Source organism: Zosterops lateralis, assembly GCF_965231275.1.
Source record: "Zosterops lateralis genome assembly, chromosome: W".
Taxonomy (NCBI): Eukaryota; Metazoa; Chordata; class Aves; order Passeriformes; family Zosteropidae; genus Zosterops; species Zosterops lateralis.
The window spans coordinates 21,325,367-21,344,755 of record NC_139801.1 but is presented as its reverse complement, the minus strand read 5'-3'; the positions used below and the strand labels follow the sequence as shown (position 1 = coordinate 21,344,755).

General features: G+C 42.9%; 1 protein-coding gene across 4 annotated transcripts in view; it reads right to left on the bottom strand.

Annotated features, from left to right (window-relative positions):
* The window catches only part of LOC310922231 (fibroblast growth factor 13), a gene marked incomplete at its 5' end in the record, with an annotated part of 329,490 nt that overhangs the window by 288,141 nt on the left and 21,960 nt on the right, over positions 1 to 19,389 (bottom strand). Inside the window, one exon of one of the 4 annotated variants that reach the window (XM_083882687.1) lies at positions 3,281 to 3,384. The exons of the other annotated variants lie outside the window; for them this stretch is intronic. Of the gene's footprint in view, positions 1 to 3,280; positions 3,385 to 19,389 lie in introns of those variants that run through there. 4 annotated transcript variants of the gene reach the window in all.

Below are 19,389 nucleotides of genomic sequence, written 5' to 3'. Positions count from 1 at the left end.
AAACACCACTGATTTTCAGTAGACTCGCAATGAGCTAACAAATAAAAACTGTATTTAAACCTCTAACTGCCCTCCATACAGCTCCTTCAGACCAATACATCAGTCTGAACCCCAAGTAGCATCACTGCCATTTTCTGCAAGGTGTCCTTGTACGTATATTTTTGTCACAGTGGAAAACACAGTTCAAACTTCCAAGCCATCTAAAGAAAAAGAAACACCTCCCCAAAAGCTATTAAGGCAGTGGATCCCAGCCATTGCAATTTACTCTGTTAAGGGTAAAAAGACAATGAAGTCTTGAGAACCCAAAGTAACCAAAGAATTCACAAAATGAGACATACTGATTCCTGTTTCTACTAAAAGAAATTATCACCTAAGCCATTTGAGAGGCTGAGACAGGTGAGTGATCCACATTTTCTCAATTAAACAAAGTTTTAACCTACACCAATCAACAGAAGACTAATTCCTAGCTACACCAGTGGGCAGCCCAAATAGGTGGACATGTCTGTCAACCTCAGAGCTAGCAGGTTTATTAACAAGTCCTTCAACCAAACAGCTTTTCCTATTTGAATGCTGTTAGGGGTATTTGCCTGCCACCACACCCCATAGCATTTTGTTGGCACCAGCATCACATCCCAAAGCCCTGACCCCAATTTAAAAGCCTCTGACATGCACAATCTGTGAGCCTCACCAGCCTCAGTCATCCCAGGCTAGGAGAGACAGAAAATGAAGAAATTAAGCAAATCCATCTCAGCTTCTGTGGGCTTCCTTAGTGCTTCCTCATCAGATCTCCCTTGCTGAAAATCCATGCAAGCACTGCTGGCTTAGGCACACCCTGAAATGCAGCTCTCTTCCCTCTGCATACAAAGCTTTCCAATTCCTTCTGGGTGAGGGATCCCAGAGTAAGGGGGAAAGTAACAGGAAAGAAAAACTAAATCAGGATGGGATCCAAACCCTGCAAAAATCAATCAGACCCTCTCTATTAACTTCAGTCGTTGTTTGATGTAGCACAGAGAAGTCCAACAGACTGAATGGCAAGCAAATTGATTTGTTAGATGCTCAGATGCAACAGTGAATGATGCCTTGGGCAGAGACTAGAGAGCACTGATCTCCTCATTATGATTTTCATATATTATACATCACACATACATATGCAGATCTCCTAAATAATACTGAAAAGAGAAAACACCAGAATAAAGACATTCTGTATTACCTCATTAAGGACGTCAAAAAACACTCAGGAGAAAATATCACCCTTCATCTCCACTTTTGCCTCCAATATTAGATGTTCCCATTATTTTTTAAATAGCAATAGGCTGGCAAAAATATAAAACAATTAAGACTTGCATTGAAAACATGCACTAGCAGCAATTACTTTTTCTGAAGCTGCAAAATATCGTGAAATTGAGTCTAATTTTGAATGCACACAATGAGAATCAAAATATATGTGACCATGTTTCAATTTCTAATTAACTTATCTCAGCAAGCACATATTCCCCCTGAGTATTTAAGATTATTTTTCCAATGTTAGGAAAAAACAGGACTAAAATAAAAGAAGTTCTGCAATAAGTTCTGAAAAGGACATTTTCAAACATGGGAAGTAATATTAGAAGAAAGAAATAAACCAGTCATTATAGATCATGGTCAAGAAATACAAGCAGAAGTGTCTGTACATCATTATTATTGTTAATTGTAGTTCATCCTTAAGGTTTGTTGTCTTATATGCTGTTATTATTTTCACTAAACTCATGGTCACTCTCTCCTAAATTTCTCTTGCTCAGAAAAAACAGAAAATAGAGAAAGTTCTAGGCTGCCAAACTGGCTTCAAGCAGAAGGATTACCCCTGTGGTAAGGATCTTGTCACCACTGTTTGCCTGCTTTTCAGGATGGGGCTTCTTGTGCCCAACACTGCAGAGGAACAGCACCCTTGTTCAGATAACACTGCCAGCCAGGCCAGTGAACTTCTCCACCATCTCATGGCCTCTTGCTTTTTAAAGATCATTTAGCAAGACAAATGGTGCTGCCACCACTTGTGCTGCTCCAAAGGCTAATTCTTCTGCCTCTCCCAACATGAGGATGTGAGCCTGGACTGCTGGAACTGTCTTACAGAGTCTGACTCTCACCCATCTCACATACTGATTCACAACTCATAAAAAACGATGCTTGCCCCATTACAACTTTGTTTTTGTGAATAATTTCTGCCTCCCACTGATGGATTTCTGTTGCTGATTTTCTTAAATCAGGAGGTCGTGATTTATATCAAGAGTTTGAACTACTGTGACTGAGTTCTGACCTGAAGCCTTGGTGAGGCCTTGAAGCCTGTTGCGCAGCTAAAATTCCATCAGGTGTGTGGTGCAGCTGGAAATAGATGTTAAGGTGTTTAGAAAGATAATGGGGATTTAAAGGTCACTGAGTAAAGTAGTTAGTAGGCACATGTGTAGCCACCTTAACTGTAAGTTACATAGTGTGTGTTTTCATTCTTTCTCTTGCTGTGTGCCAATGAATGAGCTATCCGAACTGTAAACTATATAGAAGTGTATAAAAGATGCCATTTCTCTTGAAATAGAGGAGTTGCGCAGTGTTAATCACATTGATTAGAACCTGCATTTCTTTGGCCAGTCTCTTTTTTATTTATCTAGGTACCCTCACTAGATTTGGCGCCCGAATCTACAGGGACCCTTGCTTAAATGCATTTTGTGTCGACACAACATTTGAAAAAGGAAAACGTCTAGACGTGTGAGCCCTTGCTTAAATGCATAAGGGTTCTCGGGGACTCTCATTAAAAGCGGAGGAGACCCCACGAGATCCTCGTTAAAAGCGAAGGGATCTCTGAAGACTCCTTGCTTGACTTGGACCGGATCGGCTTGGACCGACATTCGGCTCAGACTGACACGGGACAGACAGAGCGAAGAAGAGCAGAGACTGGTGCCGCGAGGAGGTCATCTGACTTCGAAAGAGCGTCAGCGTCAGCGCCACCCCGTGGGCGAAGGTAAGCCGTGTTGAGAAAAGAAAGAGACTGTAGAATGGATTCAGACTTGGGCGCGGCAACGCGGCTGCTTTTAAATATCCTCTCTAAGAGAGGTGAAAAAGTAGAGGAAAATGAGTTGGAGCAGTTGGCTCTGTGAGCCAGGAAAAAAGGACATTTACAACAGCCTTCTCTGCTGTTCAGTACCATCGAGTGGACAGAGATTGGTGATTTGCTTTGGAAAACTGTAATAGTTGGTGAAAAAGAAGGGAAAATCGCGCAGGAGCTTGGTACAGTGTTGGGAAAGGTGCTTCGTACCTTGCAAATTGTCTCGGCAGAACAGGCTTTCGAGGGTGCAGTGCAGGAAAAACTAGACCCTCCCCCATCCCTCAGACCCAAAACAGCGAAGTTTTACGGTTTCGGGAGTCATCCAATTCGCGGGTTGCGTGCGTCCGTCAGCCCCACCCCGCAGGACGTCATTGATCAAGTGACCCAAGTGGAGAACTTCTCTCCTCCGCAGTCAGCGCAGACTGAGAGCGATCCGGAAGTGTCTCGATCGCCTCGCTCCGTGGGCGTGGAGATAGGCGGAGACTCAGGTGGAGCCGAGGGCGGGGATGGGCAAAGCCAAGTGACACCGAGCCGGGGCGGACCACAAGGCGGAGCAGGAGGCGAAGATCGAGTTGATGTAGCAGTGCAGGCGGGGCCGAATTGCCCTCAGCGCGCGCAAACTCACAGCGACCCGGATGTGAGTGATGTCATCCGTCGGCGCACGGCGTCATCTGACACGGCGCAGTCTCCGTCCACCGCGGGGGGAGACACAGCGTCGCGTCACCTGGCAACCATCGCTCGCACAGCTTCACCACGATCGCGCAGTCCAGAACCATCACAGCGTCCTCTCCCTTCTGATTCCGATTCGGATTCAGACACTAAGAAAAATTGAATATCAGCTTTTGCAGCCCGTGACAGACAGCGATCGCAAGAACAGCCACCGTGTGTCGCTGTGGAACAACAAGAACAGCGCAAATCATTTAAACACTACAATTCTGTACTGCAACAAATTATGTCCAAATTTATTAAAATGCCAAAACTACAAGAACAACAAACACCTTCCAATCCTTCACCTGTTCCTTCGCCAGAAGTGTCATCAGTCCCTGGTGCTTCAACATCTGCATCTTCAAGTAACCCAATTGTGGAACGTGAGAATTGGGATGCAGCTGATCCTGTTGTCATTGTAAACAATGCTGCCAAGTGGAAACCTTTAAATTGGAAAGTGCTCCGGAAAGCCAAAGAGACTGTCAAAACATATGGACTCAGATCTGAAGCAGCGCAAAACATCATTCACCACATCTACACAGTTAACCTTCTTTGCCCAGCTGACTGTATCAGCATTGCATCTTTGCTTCTCACACCATTGCAGCTTCTCATCTTTGAGCGACAATGGCAGCGCCTGGCTGCAGAAGAGGCCAGCAGGCATCGACAGGTGGGTGGTCCATTTTACAACATCCAGCCCGACATGTTAACTGGGCATGGACTGTACGCTTCATCTTCTGTGCAGCTCACCTATCCTGTTGAAGTACATCAATTGGCTCAATCACTAGCTCTCAGAGCTCTGCGGCTGGTCCCAGATAAGAAAAGATCAAAGAAAAAGAAAAAGTCTTCTCATCACAACAAGCCATCCAGAGCGATTTGCTCCCGATGTGGTGAGTCAAGTCACATCAGGCGATCATGCCAAAAACCTGTGGTGTGGTGCACAACATGCGATGCTGACAGTCACGCCACCAAAGCTTGCAAGAAGTCGAAAAACTCCAAGAACAGCACGACATGTAAAACTTCTTCAGTCAACACTTTTCCAAACCAATGCTAAAACTTCTCCTCTTACCATCGTCTTTCAATGGCAAAAGAAAAAGGGGGAGAGAACCGTTCTGAACAGAAAAATGAAAAATGATAAGTTTAATTTTTGAAAAATTTTGAAAATTGAAAAGTCTGATTTTGAAAATTAAATAGAATCTGTGGAAAATTGAATCTAACGCCACAGAAACTGTCATTGAGTGGGTGTTTCTGCCAGTGCAGCCAAAGAGTTGTGTCATGCGCAGGACAGACGCTTTTGCTGCCTTGATAAGGAAAGGCAGAGACAGAATTGTTGAAATAGACAGGAAAGAAACAGCAGACATCAGCATTCCCGCAAGAGATGAAGACAGAATCAACGCCACCATGTCTTCTGTGTGATGCACATTCAGAGTCATCAGTGCAACAGAGTTTGGGAGAAGGCAATGTACGAGCTGATGCTGGCGTCAGCTGTGTTGTGCATGCTCCTCCCGAAAATCCCGAAAACAAGTTTAAAAAGGCTCGCAACAGTCATGAGACAATGAGACATTCCATCAAGAGACATTCCATCAAAATGCATGAGCCTTGCACCGACAATTTCAGATTCTTTTGAGTGCATGCCTGCCCTCAGTCATCATGGATCTGGACTGAGGCTGGGCACAAAACCCAAAGGGACTGAAAGCTTTAGAGTTGTGGCAGATGGATGTAACTCATGTCCCAGAGTTTGGGAGATTGAATTACGTCCACGCTACTCAAAATCTATTTAGGCAATAGCACAGCCAAGGGAAAAGAGTTTGCATGTAGAAAGGCATCTGTCTGCTTGTTTTGCAGTCATGGGTGTGCCTGTGGAAATTAAGACCGACAATGGTCCAGCTTATGTCGGTCAACGAGTATGGGGAGTGAAGCATACCACAGGGATCCCTCATTCTCCCACAGGTCTAGACCTAAGCTGGTTTTGTGTGGTGTTTGGATTGGTTTCCTCTCATGCTGGATTGGAGATCGAGCCAGCTCAGGTGGTTCAGGAATCTGAGTGGGGAGTGGTAGTCATTTCCATGCCAGAGTCTCTTACCACAGGTCAAGCTATTGTTGAAAGCGCAGATTACACCCTCAAACAATATCTTGTAAAGCAGAAACAGACAGATGACACTGATGTAGTTATTAGATTATATAAGGTTTTGTTTGTTTTAAAACATTTATGTTTAGCAGAAGGTCAAGAGGCAATTCCAGGACTTTGTGTTTACTATAAAAATATGCAGACGGGTGAATGGCAGGGACCAAGTCAAGTGTTGTTTAATGGTCGAGAATGTATGTGTGTATTCACAGAAGCTGGTCCTGTCTGAGTGTCGAGTCGATTTACCCGCACGTGTCCTTCAACGAGAATACCATCAGACAACGAAGACAATCAAGAGGACAACGATTCACCTTGAGCATTTTTGGACAATTGCCAACCCTCTGATTATTCAGAGTTTGATAAAAATTAGTTTTAGAGTGTGTGAATTTAGTAATTATATAAGTATATAGTAAAAGTTATTTTAAGTTAGTTTAAGTTAAAAATTTAAGTTATAAGTTAAGAATCTAAAAATTAAGCTAAGTTATAAGTTAAGTTAAGAATTTTTAGGACAAACTGGAAAAAGGAACCAAAAGTATCAGTGAAATGATGTCGTTTGAACTACTTGTCATTTCCATTGGTTTGATGCAAGGAGTGATTGGAGTGCTCGATGTAGACCAGAGAGAGAACATGTGGGTCACATGGGCCAATCGAACTGGACAAGATTCATTTTGCTTGTCGTTAGCGACACCGTCCAGTCCGTTTCGCACCTGTTTGATTGGAGTTCCATTGCTTTCCATGGCAGAGTTCAAAAGTCTGACACAAGCGAAAATCTATTCTAACTTGTCAGAAGCTTGGAACACATGGTGTAATCAGCCCGTCGGGTCCACTCACAAACACTCTGAAAATTGGTGTGAAGTTCACAAAATTCCCCGAAATGATTTGGGAGCGCAAGCTGTTGCCATCACGCAAGATCTAAAAGTGGTAAGTGCGGAGCCGCAGGAATTCGATCTTCTTGGCTCTGTACCAGGCAACTATTGCCTGATGTTTGGACATGAGAGACAGTCCAAGAATGGCAACACTTGGTTGTTTCCAAAATCTCCATTGTATTATAGTTATGCAGAATACTGCAACAATTGGACTCAACTTGTAGCACCACCACAAGATGCTGCAAGAAAATTACCACCGGGAATTTTCCTCATCTGTGGGGATCGAGCGTGGTCTGCAGTACCCAAGAGAGCTGCAGGGGGCCCATGTTATTTTGGGAAATTAAGCCTGTTTGCTCCTTCCATTCATCAAATTACGAAATTTTCACGATCCAAACGTGAAGCCATTGAATTAGATCCTGGATGTAAATCCACAGTATCACTGTGGGGAAGTCCAACTGTAATAGTGGCTTCGATCTTTACTCCGGGAGTTGCATCAGCGCAAGCTCTCATCCAGTTACAAACCTTAGCGTGCTGGACATCTAAACAAATTAATATAACATCTAAACTTCTGAGTGAACTTGCTGCAGATGTCAGAACAGTCCGCCATGCAGTGCTCCAAAACAAAGCCGCCATCGACTTCTTGCTCCTTGCCCAAGGGCATGGTTGTGAGGAGTTTGAAGGCATGTGCTGCATGAATTTGTCAGATCACTCACGGTCAATCTATCAACAACTTGATCGGCTAAGGCGTAACATGGGACAAATTGTAGTGGTTGATTCTCCTTTCAACAAGTGGATCAGTTCATTTGGTTTTACTGGTTGGATCAAAGATTTGATCCGTCTTGGGACCATTGTACTCATCATTGCTGTAGTTATATTAGTAGTAGTGCCTTGTTTGTTAAAGTGTATGCAAAAAGTAGTTAGTCGCACCTTCAACTCAGTCTGGGTAGTTCAAAAAGAAAAAGGGGGATTTGTTGCTGATTTTCTTAAATCAGGAGGTCATGATTTATATCAAGAGTTTGAACTACTGTGACTGAGTTCTGACCTGAGGCCTTGGTGAGGCCTTGAAGCCTGTTGCGCAGCTAAAATTCCATCAGGTGTGTGGCGCAGCTGGAAATAGATGTTAAGGTGTTTAGAAAGATAATAGGGATTTAAGGTCACTGAGTAAAGTAGTTAGTAGGCACATGTGTAGCCACCTTAACTGTAAGTTACATAGTGTGTGTTTTCATTCTTTCTCTTGCTGTGTGCCAATGAATGAGCTATCCGAATTGTAAACTATATAGAAGTGTATAAAAGACGCCATTTCTCTTGAAATAGAGGAGTTGCGCAGTGTTAATCACATTGATTAGAACCTGCGTTTCTTTGGTCAGTCTCTTTTTTATTTATCCAGGTAGCCCTCACTAGAGATTTCCTTACAGCACCCACAGCCCCATGGCATGGGAAGTGCCTGATCACAGTTTCTGCTGGCCTGTGAATCACTATGGTGCTCGTGGGGCACAGCAGCCTGCACCCCAGCACACACTGTCCCATGTCCTGGGCAGGGACCCCTCCTGCAGTCCCCACACATGCAGGGACACCCTCCCTGACAGTCCCTTCCCAGCTGCTGCCCAGGCTGCTCCCCCTCCCAGCTCTGCTCTGTGCTGGTCCCTCCATCACCAACAGATCCTGCACTCCCCTCAGCACTGTCATTCCAGCTGTGCACACACACAGATCTGGGAAAACAGGAGTGCAAGTACCCCTAATACCATGTCTGCCACTGTGGAAAGGTCAGGAAACATCCTGTTTCTAACAGCACCAGCACATCCTGCTTGCACCACAAATCCACTTGAACTTTACAGCACTGCAGGTTTAGCCAGAAAAGCCAGAGCAGAAAAGACAACACACGCAGGATGTGATATTCAGTCTGTGCAGGAATGGAAGGTTGTGTAGTGCCTCAGAGTGTTTATGTAAAGCCTACAGCCTCAGAGATGTGGCTGCTTGCATTTAAATGCTTCAAGTATTTGGTTTCAGGTTGATCTTTTGAAGTTTGGAGGGGTGAAGGTGTTTTTTGGGGGATTGTTTGGTGCTTTGGGGTTTGGTTATTTTATCTTTGTATCTTGTTCTTTTTAATATAAATTCACTTCATGGCAGGTTCCAAACACATGAAAAAACTCCTCAAAATTTAGGAAGTCTAATAAGTGGTGGAAACTATTCTGAACTGCAAAAGCCACACTGCTGTCCCCCAGGTGCTCCTTGAGACAGCATCAATCCAGTAAATTAACACTGGGGTTTCTTGCTCTCTAAGTCATACCAGCACTTTTGACTGAGGCACAGCCTCTCCCACCAAACGCTCCACACTGGCTCAGCTGCACTTATCCCATACTTGCAGCAGCCCTTCTGAAGAGCAGATAACACCACTTGTTTAGCTCATCAGCCCACAGCTACAGGCCTTCTTTTTCCCCCCCTCTCTTGTTTTTCCTTTTTAATTGTACTGCTTTGGACACTAGTAGCTCTTCCTGCAGCAGAAATCAATTACAAAATAAATTTAATTTTCAGATCAGACTGTATTAAAAGGGACTACTCATCATATAAACGATATTTCCAGATTACATCTTAGCATGGTTCACTGATTCATCACTTCAGCATTCTCACTAAATCAAAAATTAAACAAAGCGAATCACTCAATTAACGGGGCTGCTCCTTGCTCTGTGCACAAATAATCCTTTCAAGTCCAGCCCTTAACTCAGTTTGGAGCAGGGAGTGCTCAGGATCTGGGAAGGAGCAGTCACTGTGCAGGGCTGGCTGTTCAGGTGCAGGACAGGATGCCCAGGGTCTGAACCTTGGCCACATCTGTTGCTAAATTTTTTAGGGAAAGAAAACATGATTTATATATAGATATTGAACTACCTTGACTGAGGCCTAACCTGAGGCCTAGCTAAGGCCTAACCAGAGGCTTTAGGCCTGTGACGCAGGAGAAAATTCTCAGTCAGCTGTGGCGCAGCTAGAAATAGATATTAAGGTGTTTGAAAAAGTTAATAGGGTGTTGAAGGTTATTGAACAGAATTGTTAGTATGCAGGTGTTAGCCACCTTAAAAGTAAACCAAACAATGTGTGTTTACATTCTTTCCTTTGCTGTGTACCAATGAAAAAGTTGCTACATGTATAAACCACGTAGAATAGTATATAAGTTGCTGCATTGCACGTAATAGAGGGACTTCGTAAAATTAACCATACTGGTCGTATCTATGACTGTCTCAGTCTAACCCTCTCTTATTATCAGTATCCCTGGCTTCATAATGGCGCCTGAACAGGAACCACTTAGTTTAAATGCGTTTGTTCGCTTAAATGCGTTTGCTTAAATGCAGAAAACTGTCTAGATGTGTGTGTTATGAGAGCTCTGTTTTAATTGTGGTGAGAGTTCTCGGGCAGATTCTACCTTGCATGCAGGAAGAACCGCATGAGTTCTAGCTTAGATGTGTTAAGAACTCATTGAGTCTCCTTGCTTGGACCTGAAGCAGAACCGGTTTATAAGCGGAGCGAGCTGAGACCGGACGGACCAAGCGGAAGGAGCGAGAGGGTTGGAGTCGCAGGGCCGACCATTTGAAAAGCGTCAGTGCTATCCCGTGGCCAGAAGGTAAGTCGCAGTGGGGAAACAGCTCAGAAACAGCACAAAGACAAAACATGGATGCTGATCTTAGTGCAGCTGTGTGGCTTCTTTATTATATTCTCTCTATGAGAGATAAAAAACTGAAGGAGTGTGAGTTAAAGCAGTGACCCTGTGGGCCAAGAAGAAATGAAAGTTAAGCAAACTGGCATTTTTGTTTAGTTGCAGCAGAGCCCACGCTGAAAAGGTGGGGCCTCGCCTCCTCACACAGCAGCTGCAGCGGAGCAGCCGTGACAGCGACAACAGCCCTGGTGCAGCCCCGCAGCACCAGCGCAGCGCTCACCACACAGCAGCAGCCCGGCGCCGGCACTGGCATGGGCTGTGGGGGGGTGGCACGGGCCGGATGGCAGGGGCTGCTGGGGACAGCGGGGTCCGGGGAGTGTGGGACAAACAGAGCAGGCGCAGAACTATGTACTACAAACCCCAGAAACCTTTGCAACAGGAACGAAGCAAGCGGGATGGAGCTCAAGCAACAAGATCGCTCCGGGTGAGAGAAATCCCAAGAGAGAGTGAGACAGGGCAGCCTCCGAGGAATGGGTCAAAAGAGAACACCCCTGCGGACGGCGTCGGGCCGGCACAAGCAACACCAGAGTGCAAGGCAGAGACAGGAGTGAGGCGGCATGGACCTGCCTCTCCCCCACGCGGGGGGAGCCAGCCTCGCCTTGCACAGCAACAGCGGTGGCAGGCGGAGCCAGCGCAGGCAGGATCAGGGCAGGCGGAGGCAATGCAAGCAGGGAGCAGGCGTGGCCAGGGCGGAGAGATTCTCCAAGGTGTCACCCCCTCAGACCAAATGCCGGGGAGCCTGACCCTGCCCACAAGCAACACTGATACAAACACAGCAAGCTGTATCCCTTCAGGTACAAAGAGAAGGGAGAGAGACACCACGGATGACAGTAACCCTCGGGTTAGGAGTAACTGCATTCAGGCCAAATGATAATAAATCAATCAAAATTACAGGTTTTCTAAATTCAGAAGCAAATATATAAATGTTGCAAAGCAGCTGCATGATCACAAACAAAAAATCTGAAAGAAAAACAGCAATCATTTGTTTTTTCATTGTGCATGAGCCCATCATAGTATGGGGAAGGATTGTAGATTTGATGTATTTAAATCCAAGTTAATTTGTGTTTTAATATTGTATTGATATTAAAAATAATTTTATATGGGTTTAAGTTTAAGCTTTTTAAATATAAGCTAAATTAAAGGTTTTAAGTTTAAGCTTTTTAAATATAAGCTAAATTAAAAGTTGTTAAATAGAGTTAAATTTAAAATAAGGATTGATAAAGTCTAAAAAATAGATTTATATTTTATAAATTTAAAGCTTTATTATATGTAGGTTTTAAATATAAGTTTTGTTGATATACTAATCTAATTTGCAAAATTTAGTTTTTTGTTTTTTTTTTTAAATAAGAAGGCTTCAAAAAACACAGCTATAATGAAACTAAAAAATCTGTAAATAGAAAAATAATTTTCACATTATAATTGTTGTTGGTTATAAGCTATTTTATAGGGGTTTTGTATAATAAGTTAAGTTTTAAAATAATAAGTAAAGTTTTAAATTAAGATAAGTTTAAAATAATAAATTTTAAATAATAAGTACTGTAAATTGTATCATGATACACTTCAAAATTCTTTTTTATGTTTTTTAATTGTTTAAGTATTTCATAATTGTTGTTATTAAAAGCTTTGTTTTAAAAATGTTTTAAAAATATTACTCTAGATAAAGCCGGGTCCTGGCTACACCTTGACTTTAACTAGAGGAGATGTGATCAACAAACCCAGGTGTTTCTGCATCAAAAAACCAAATACAAGTCACTTTGACTTGACAATTTGACCTTATAAATATGACAGCTGGACCAACTTTTGGAGTAAATTTGGGAGCCTTGCCCGGGAAAGGATACCCAGGTCTTCACTGAAAAAGAGTTTTTCAGCTGTTGCAGAATCTGGGACAATGAGACTGCATTTTGGTAATTGGCAATCATTTAAATTTACATGTGTTGTTGTTTGACAGTTGTTAACTGTTTGTCATTTGGGAGATTTTCAGTTGTTGCATGTAAAACTTTTCCTGATAGATTTCAAGTTTGAACAAAAGTTGTGCATTTTTAATTCAAAGTACAGTTTTTTACTAACCTATGGCAAAGAGCTTGTTCATGTTTTCACAGGTATAAAACACAAGAAAATTATTGCAATGAATGCAAAAATCATGTTAAAAACAAAATCTCTAACAGCTTTAAAAATGAAAAAGTGAGCACAAAAAATTAAACAAGTGTCAAGACTGCAACCATCTTTTTGTTTTGTGTACAAGGACTTATAGCTTGGGGTTTTTGGGTTTTTTGTGTTATATAAATTTGTTTGACCATTTTAATCTACAGGCAGCTTTTACAGTTAAAAAATAACATAAAAAACCCTAGTAGTTAATATTTCTTTTGATAAATAACTCAATTTATGTGGTTTTGCTAGTTAAATTTAAGACTTAATCTATTTTAAACCTTTTTTTTTATTGTTATTATAGTTATATAAATAGTTATGTCCTATGTTTTAAAGTATATACAAAATGACAAAATGTAATTAGTCATGCCTTTGACTCAGTCTAGGTAGTTCGAAAGAAAAAATGGGGATCTGTTGCTAAATTTTTTAGGGAAAGAAAACATGATTTATATATAGATATTGAACTACCTTGACTGAGGCCTAACCTGAGGCCTAGCTAAGGCCTAACCAGAGGCTTTAGGCCTGTGACGCAGGAGAAAATTCTCAGTCAGCTGTGGCGCAGCTAGAAATAGATATTAAGGTGTTTGAAAAAGTTAATAGGGTGTTGAAGGTTATTGAATAGAATTATTATTATGCAGGTGTTAACCACCTTAAAAGTAAACCAAACAATGTCTGTTTACATTCTTTCCTTTGCTGTGTACCAATGAAAAAGTTGTTACACGTATAAACAATGTAGAATAGTATATAAGTTGCTGCATTGCACGTAATAGAGGGACTTCGTAAAATTAACCATACTGGTCGTATCTATGACTGTCTCAGTCAAACCCTCTCTTATTATCGGTATCCCTGGCTTCATAACACATCAACCTCACCTGGGCCAGCCACAGCTCCAGCCTGAGCCCCTCATTCCCAGCAGAGACAGCCCAGCACTGCTCAGGGGAACAAAACACCACCAACAGCCAGAGTTAATAATCCCTTTTACTCCTTCCACACACTAGACATTTTCTCCCCAAACCTGGGCCAAGCATGGAAGACACACTGAGAATCTGCTCATTTCTTCATCCATCTGAAAACCTGGCTGCACCCATAGCCAGAACAGAGAGAAGAGGCAAAATGCTCTGCTTTTTAACAGACACAGTCACTTGCTGATTATACACACAGCATTCAGTTTTCAGCAGGTATACTTTAGGGTAAAGGGAAGGGAAGGATGGGTTCAGTGCACAAGAAAATATTTTGCCCTTGAGAAATACTTCCTAGGTCTGAAATATCCGTCTGTATCAGTACAGAGATGGACCCAATGCCATCAAATGTGATTTATGCAGCCTCTCTCCAGTTACAGAGGAGTAAGATGCTTAGTTTTTAAAGCAAAACAATGGCCTGTATAAACTCCTTTTAGCACAAAAAGCTACAACTCCTAAGTCACCATCCATGACCTGTGCCAGTGCTCATAAAAGAAAGAAGCCCTAGCACAGGTAACAGTTCTCTCCTTCCAAAATAACAGCCACACTGGGGCAGAATGAAGCTGCATTCAGTATCCAGCTCCTGAAGAAACTCATTTAAACCTTTTCCTCAGCTGGGATATAGGCAAAGCAAGTGGATAAATATTCCTTTGCAGTAGCAAAGACGAGATTGTTTCTCCCTCTTACACACAAGTGTTTGTGAATTTGCTCTCCAATTCAAAACACACTCTCCTTTAATTCTCCATTCCCTCCCCACATGCACGTGGCTCCAAGTAAAGAAATTCTGAACTAGTGATGAAAAGAGTTCTAGTCTCATTGAAGTCTGCAGAGGAGTTTTGCAATGAATTTAGATGGGATTAGAACCTTTATCTAGATTTACAGTGCTTAATAGCACAGCTAACAAACAAGCTGCTCTGCATAAGGAGAAATGATGATTGTATTTTTCTTGACTGATCACTTTTTCCCCCAACATCTCCCCCTTACCGGCATCTGCAGTGTCTGTGCACATTCTAGCTTACAATATTTTCCCACTGTCCTGGGTTGCAGTGTAGGATGTACACAAAGTATTTATTCTATCACCATCTTCATGAACTGTTGAAACCAGGTGGGCTAGTGTTTTCCCAAGCCCCCTGCCTCTTCTGCTAATGGCCTTTGGGGTGTCTTCTGCTAATGGCCCATTAACGCCTGGCCCATGAGTCACAGGTAACTCCCTCCAGGGGTTATCTCTGTTTAATGGGCCATCAAGGACCCACTTCACACTCCTCATCCCATTGTGAGATGCTCTGCCCAGAGGGAGGAGCCAAGCATTCTCACCTGGATATAAGCTGGTATGTGGGACAGTGCAAGGGCACTTATCCACTGGATTCCCAGAGGAGCAGGGCTACCAGACCTTTCTACAGGATCACTGCTTCAGGAAGAGCACCTCACCTGGACTGCTTCCACCATCCTGCTCAGGTTGTATTCTGACTCTGTCAGTGATCCTTTGCGTTATTGTATTTATTTTACTTTACTTTTACCTTTTTACCTTTCTTCTTATTAAATTATATCTCTGACTTGGAGCCTCTCATTCATTTTGCTTTCAAACCACAACACCCACTTTTCTCCAGTTTCTGGTCTGCCTGGCTGGACATGTGGTTCTGACTCGAGGATGCAATCACATCAGCATCTGACCAGTTCTCTGAACGTAAGAGATGAGGTGTGACCCCTCTGTCTCACTGAAGGTGCTGGTTTGGGTCCTTTTCCTTTACACATCACTTTCCATAAAATTGCAGAAACTCAACATTTTTGAAGTCCCACTGACTTTGCTCAGTTCAAGCTTTACACAGATGAAAATATTTGACAGACCACAGCACTGTCCCCTAAGAAACTAAACTGGGATGTCATATTTTCAACAAACTTAGAGGTTGAGTATAATTTGTTGTAACTAAGAAACTAAAAGCCTAAGGACTTATACTTCACCTTGCATTTTCCAGGAAATGCTGCTATGGTGAATTGGATCAGCAGTGCAAGCTAACAAGGGAGACAATTTCAGCTAGGAAGGCAGAGTCCTACTTAGATATATTTGCATCATTGCTCTTATACTTTATTTTGTTTAGATAAATCCAAATAATTTAACTTCACGGATATTTCTGCACCTCGGAAAATGACTGCAGATATCCATCACCAAGCACAAACTCCTGGGTTTTGGACCAAGGACTATGAAAGACAGCATCTTCCTAACAAGACCTACTGCTCAAGTGCTTCCACTGGGGAACATCTGCCAATAGGTTTGTCCCCGCTTGTTCTTTTATTGTGGCAAACTCCCCAAAAATAGTTTTTAATGTCCTAATCATCAGCTTCAAACACACTACCATCGCAAAGTCAGGCATGCACAGCATCCTGTACTTAAATGCTTTACAACAAAGTACTGACCATACCAAAACTGTTTGTTCCTTTCGATGCATGTGTTCCAGCACCTCTTCTCAAAGTCCTCTATCGACAGCTTTGTAAGAATAACTCCAGAACTGCCTGCTAAGCTTCATTATGATAAGTACCAGAATCTAATAATCCATAGGCATATATGAAAGCTATCTGAATGATTATCCTTACTCAGGTCTCAGTGCAAAGCAGAACTGATGTCTGTGTACAGAACTTGCATTACTTTTACATAATGATGTGAGAACAACAAAGTCACTTGGACACTGCCCCAAGGAGCTATTCCCAAATCCACACCCATTCAAACCTGAATGGGAGCTCCAGCAAAGAGCTGGACTGAGGAGCAGCAGCAAGGGGACTCAAGGAACAGCACTAGTTCTATGTAACAGCTTTACAAATATCCTCCTATTTTTATACAAGCATTTTACATTTCTGATATGCATTGTTTTGATTTTATGTTACTAGCTATGACACTACCATCCCAACTGGTTTTCCTTTCTCCCCCCTGCTCCATCTCTTTGCAAACCATGTTCTCCCTGGAAAATGCTTTTGAGAGTCTTCACCTGCTTTTGAACATGAATACATTAACACAATGAATTGATTTTATTACCTTCAAGACATCATCTACCTCTGATTACTTCACGCTTAATGCACAAAAAACATTCACATGTAATCTAGACATGTAGGGCATACGGACTAATAATTATATAGTAAAGAGTTCCCATTTAAATATGTGTCATTTACATTTAAAATCCTGATTATTTTTCTTAACATTCTATATTAAAGCTGATTTAAATTATATCCTAATACTGCCTTATAATTGCAAGAGTAAAAATTAGTATTTATTCCAAGGTTAATGAGTATCTATAACTCACATTAACTGGGAAGCAATAAATTACAGTAAAATATGATTTGCTGCACTAAAACCTTGCAGAAATTCTATTGCAGCGTAACAGGTAGTTCCAAGTCTAGGATTGACAAGTTAGTGCCACACACAGGGGACCACAGTCAGCAAGTCAGCTCAGGCACAGAGATGGCTCTAGCTAATCTTTTAATCCCTCTGATGCTAAGAAGTCTCATCTGAAAATCATTTGCATACTGTCTTTGAGATCTTCAACATCCATAAGCAGGGCATAAGAAATGCAGGGCATAAGAAATGCAAGTGGTTTTTTTTTTTTTTTTTAATCAAGACATGAAATGCAAACACCACCAAGAAACACACTGCCTTTTTCAGAAAGGTGAGCACCTCCCACTCTGGATGCAGGCTGAGCTCAACTTCCAGGCAGAATGGGATAGGAGGAGGCAAACTCTGAGGGCTCCTGCTCCATGGAACAGCTCTTTTCTCCTGAAAGCAGGTGACCTGCACAGACCACACAAACCCAGCCAGGACTTCATCTGGGGCTTGTTTGCACTATGGAATAGAAATCACTAGCATTTTAATGGATCCACTAGGAAAGAGGTACCATTTTAATACCTCTATGAAGGAAAGCAGAACAGGGGCATATCTGAGTCCTGTTTTCCCAGGCTTGGACAGTTGCCTCACAGCCACTGGCCACAGTCACATCTGTGCACAGATTAACACAAGGCTCAGATGCCAAATAAGCCTGCTCAAGCGAACCACAAGTGATAAGAGAACAACAGAAAACAGAAAATTTGTCTGATGAAAGCCCAAAGACAGCATGGTGCTCTGAAACACCAGGAACACATATTTAGTAACTACTCAGCACCATCACTGCAAGGAGAATGAGCCTTCTCAACGTTTTCAGAAGGCACACACCTGGATTTCTAAAGAAGTGAGATTTGTTTATTCTACACAGATGTAATTAACATCTACAGAGTGGATAACATACTTCACATCTGCTTCTGGTTACTATTTTAGCCAGTCTCTGAAAATGGAAGCATGCAAACTGGAAAGAGATTCATTACCTTTACAACAAATACCACTAGTTGATTCCCACCAGGACCTGGCCTTATTAACCTTAGGTTTAAATTACAAACTCAGAGGTACTCATCAGTTGCTTGATGAAGATTCATTTGCCAATCTCATTTCACAAAAGGAGTAATTAACGTGAAGACATTACAGGCTGATGACTGGAATTGCTATAATGCAGGACTGCAGACAAATAGCAAGGCATCTGCATATGTGTAACAAGTAAAAGCTCTCTCAAAAGTTCCAATTTACCAGCATAATTGTAAGAAATTAAGTAAAAAGCACTGAATTGCATCAGTTACGGGCCTGTTCTGCACACAGTCAGACAAATTCACGTCTCCAAGGGTAGCACTGTTATAGCCATGGTGGTTTGAGGACAGAAAGAACTCTGTCATTTCTTTGGCTATTTTATTAGGAAAGATTGAACAAGTCTTTGGCACACAATCCCTTCACCAGATCTGACAAAAGCAGAGGCAAACTCCAGGCTAAATACAGGTTAGACATTAGCACCTGTGGAGGAAATAAGGGTGTTGAGTGGGGGAGATTAAAGGTTGGCAGCTGTGGAGAAAGGAGGTAGGACACAAGGAAAAGGGCCCACAGGGAGTCAGCTGAGAAAACAACAGATCAAAGCACAAAGACACTTTAGTACAGACGTTTCCAGCCACACTGCAGCTCCAGGAGCCAAGGCTCTCTGATCAATCCAGGGAAAGAGGCAGGACTTGATCAGCCTCCTGACTACCGTGGTCTCTCACCCACCACAGGCTCTCGGTGTGAGGTCCAAAGGCAGATGCTGTGAAAACCCCTGGGAAATTCCAGAGGGCCATCCCGTGCTAATCCACCTGGTGGTGATGCCCAGCCTGCCTGCAAAGCCAGCCCCAAATTACCTGCCATGGACCCCTGAAACAGTGAATGGCCAGAGACATTCCTGCCCAAGGCTTCACTACCCTCTCCCTTCCTGTGCCAGGGGCCTGTCCTGAGCTCTAAGAGCTACTTCTCCGAGGCCTCTTTTTACTGCATTTTCTGGAGTGTTTGAAGAAGCAGGGACAACACAGGCTATTCAGGGCAAGAAACCCTTTGGTGCCCTGCTCAGGTGGTCTGGACACACGGGGATCTTGGGGAGCAGCAGGTGTGAAGCACTGCTCAAAAACCTGGTCTTTAGATGTAGGAAGGTTTGCTTGTGTAGAAATTTTAAACTGCACCTCTGTATTGCAGCCAGATGAAGAGCACCTGTGTGACTGTGTTTTCCTGGCCCCTTTAGGGGTACATCTGCAGCGCACCATACATCTGACTGCAGAACGCTGCAGGGAAGTGCCAGCTCCTCTCCCCTTAAACGAGGGCTGTGTATTCCATATTCCAACCAGAGGAAGGGCTCAGCACAGGGCACAGCAGTGAGCTGACAGACACAGGCCCCAGACCCCAAGGCAGTGACTGCACAGAGCTGTGTTTGACATGCAGATGTGCCAGCCCGTGCACA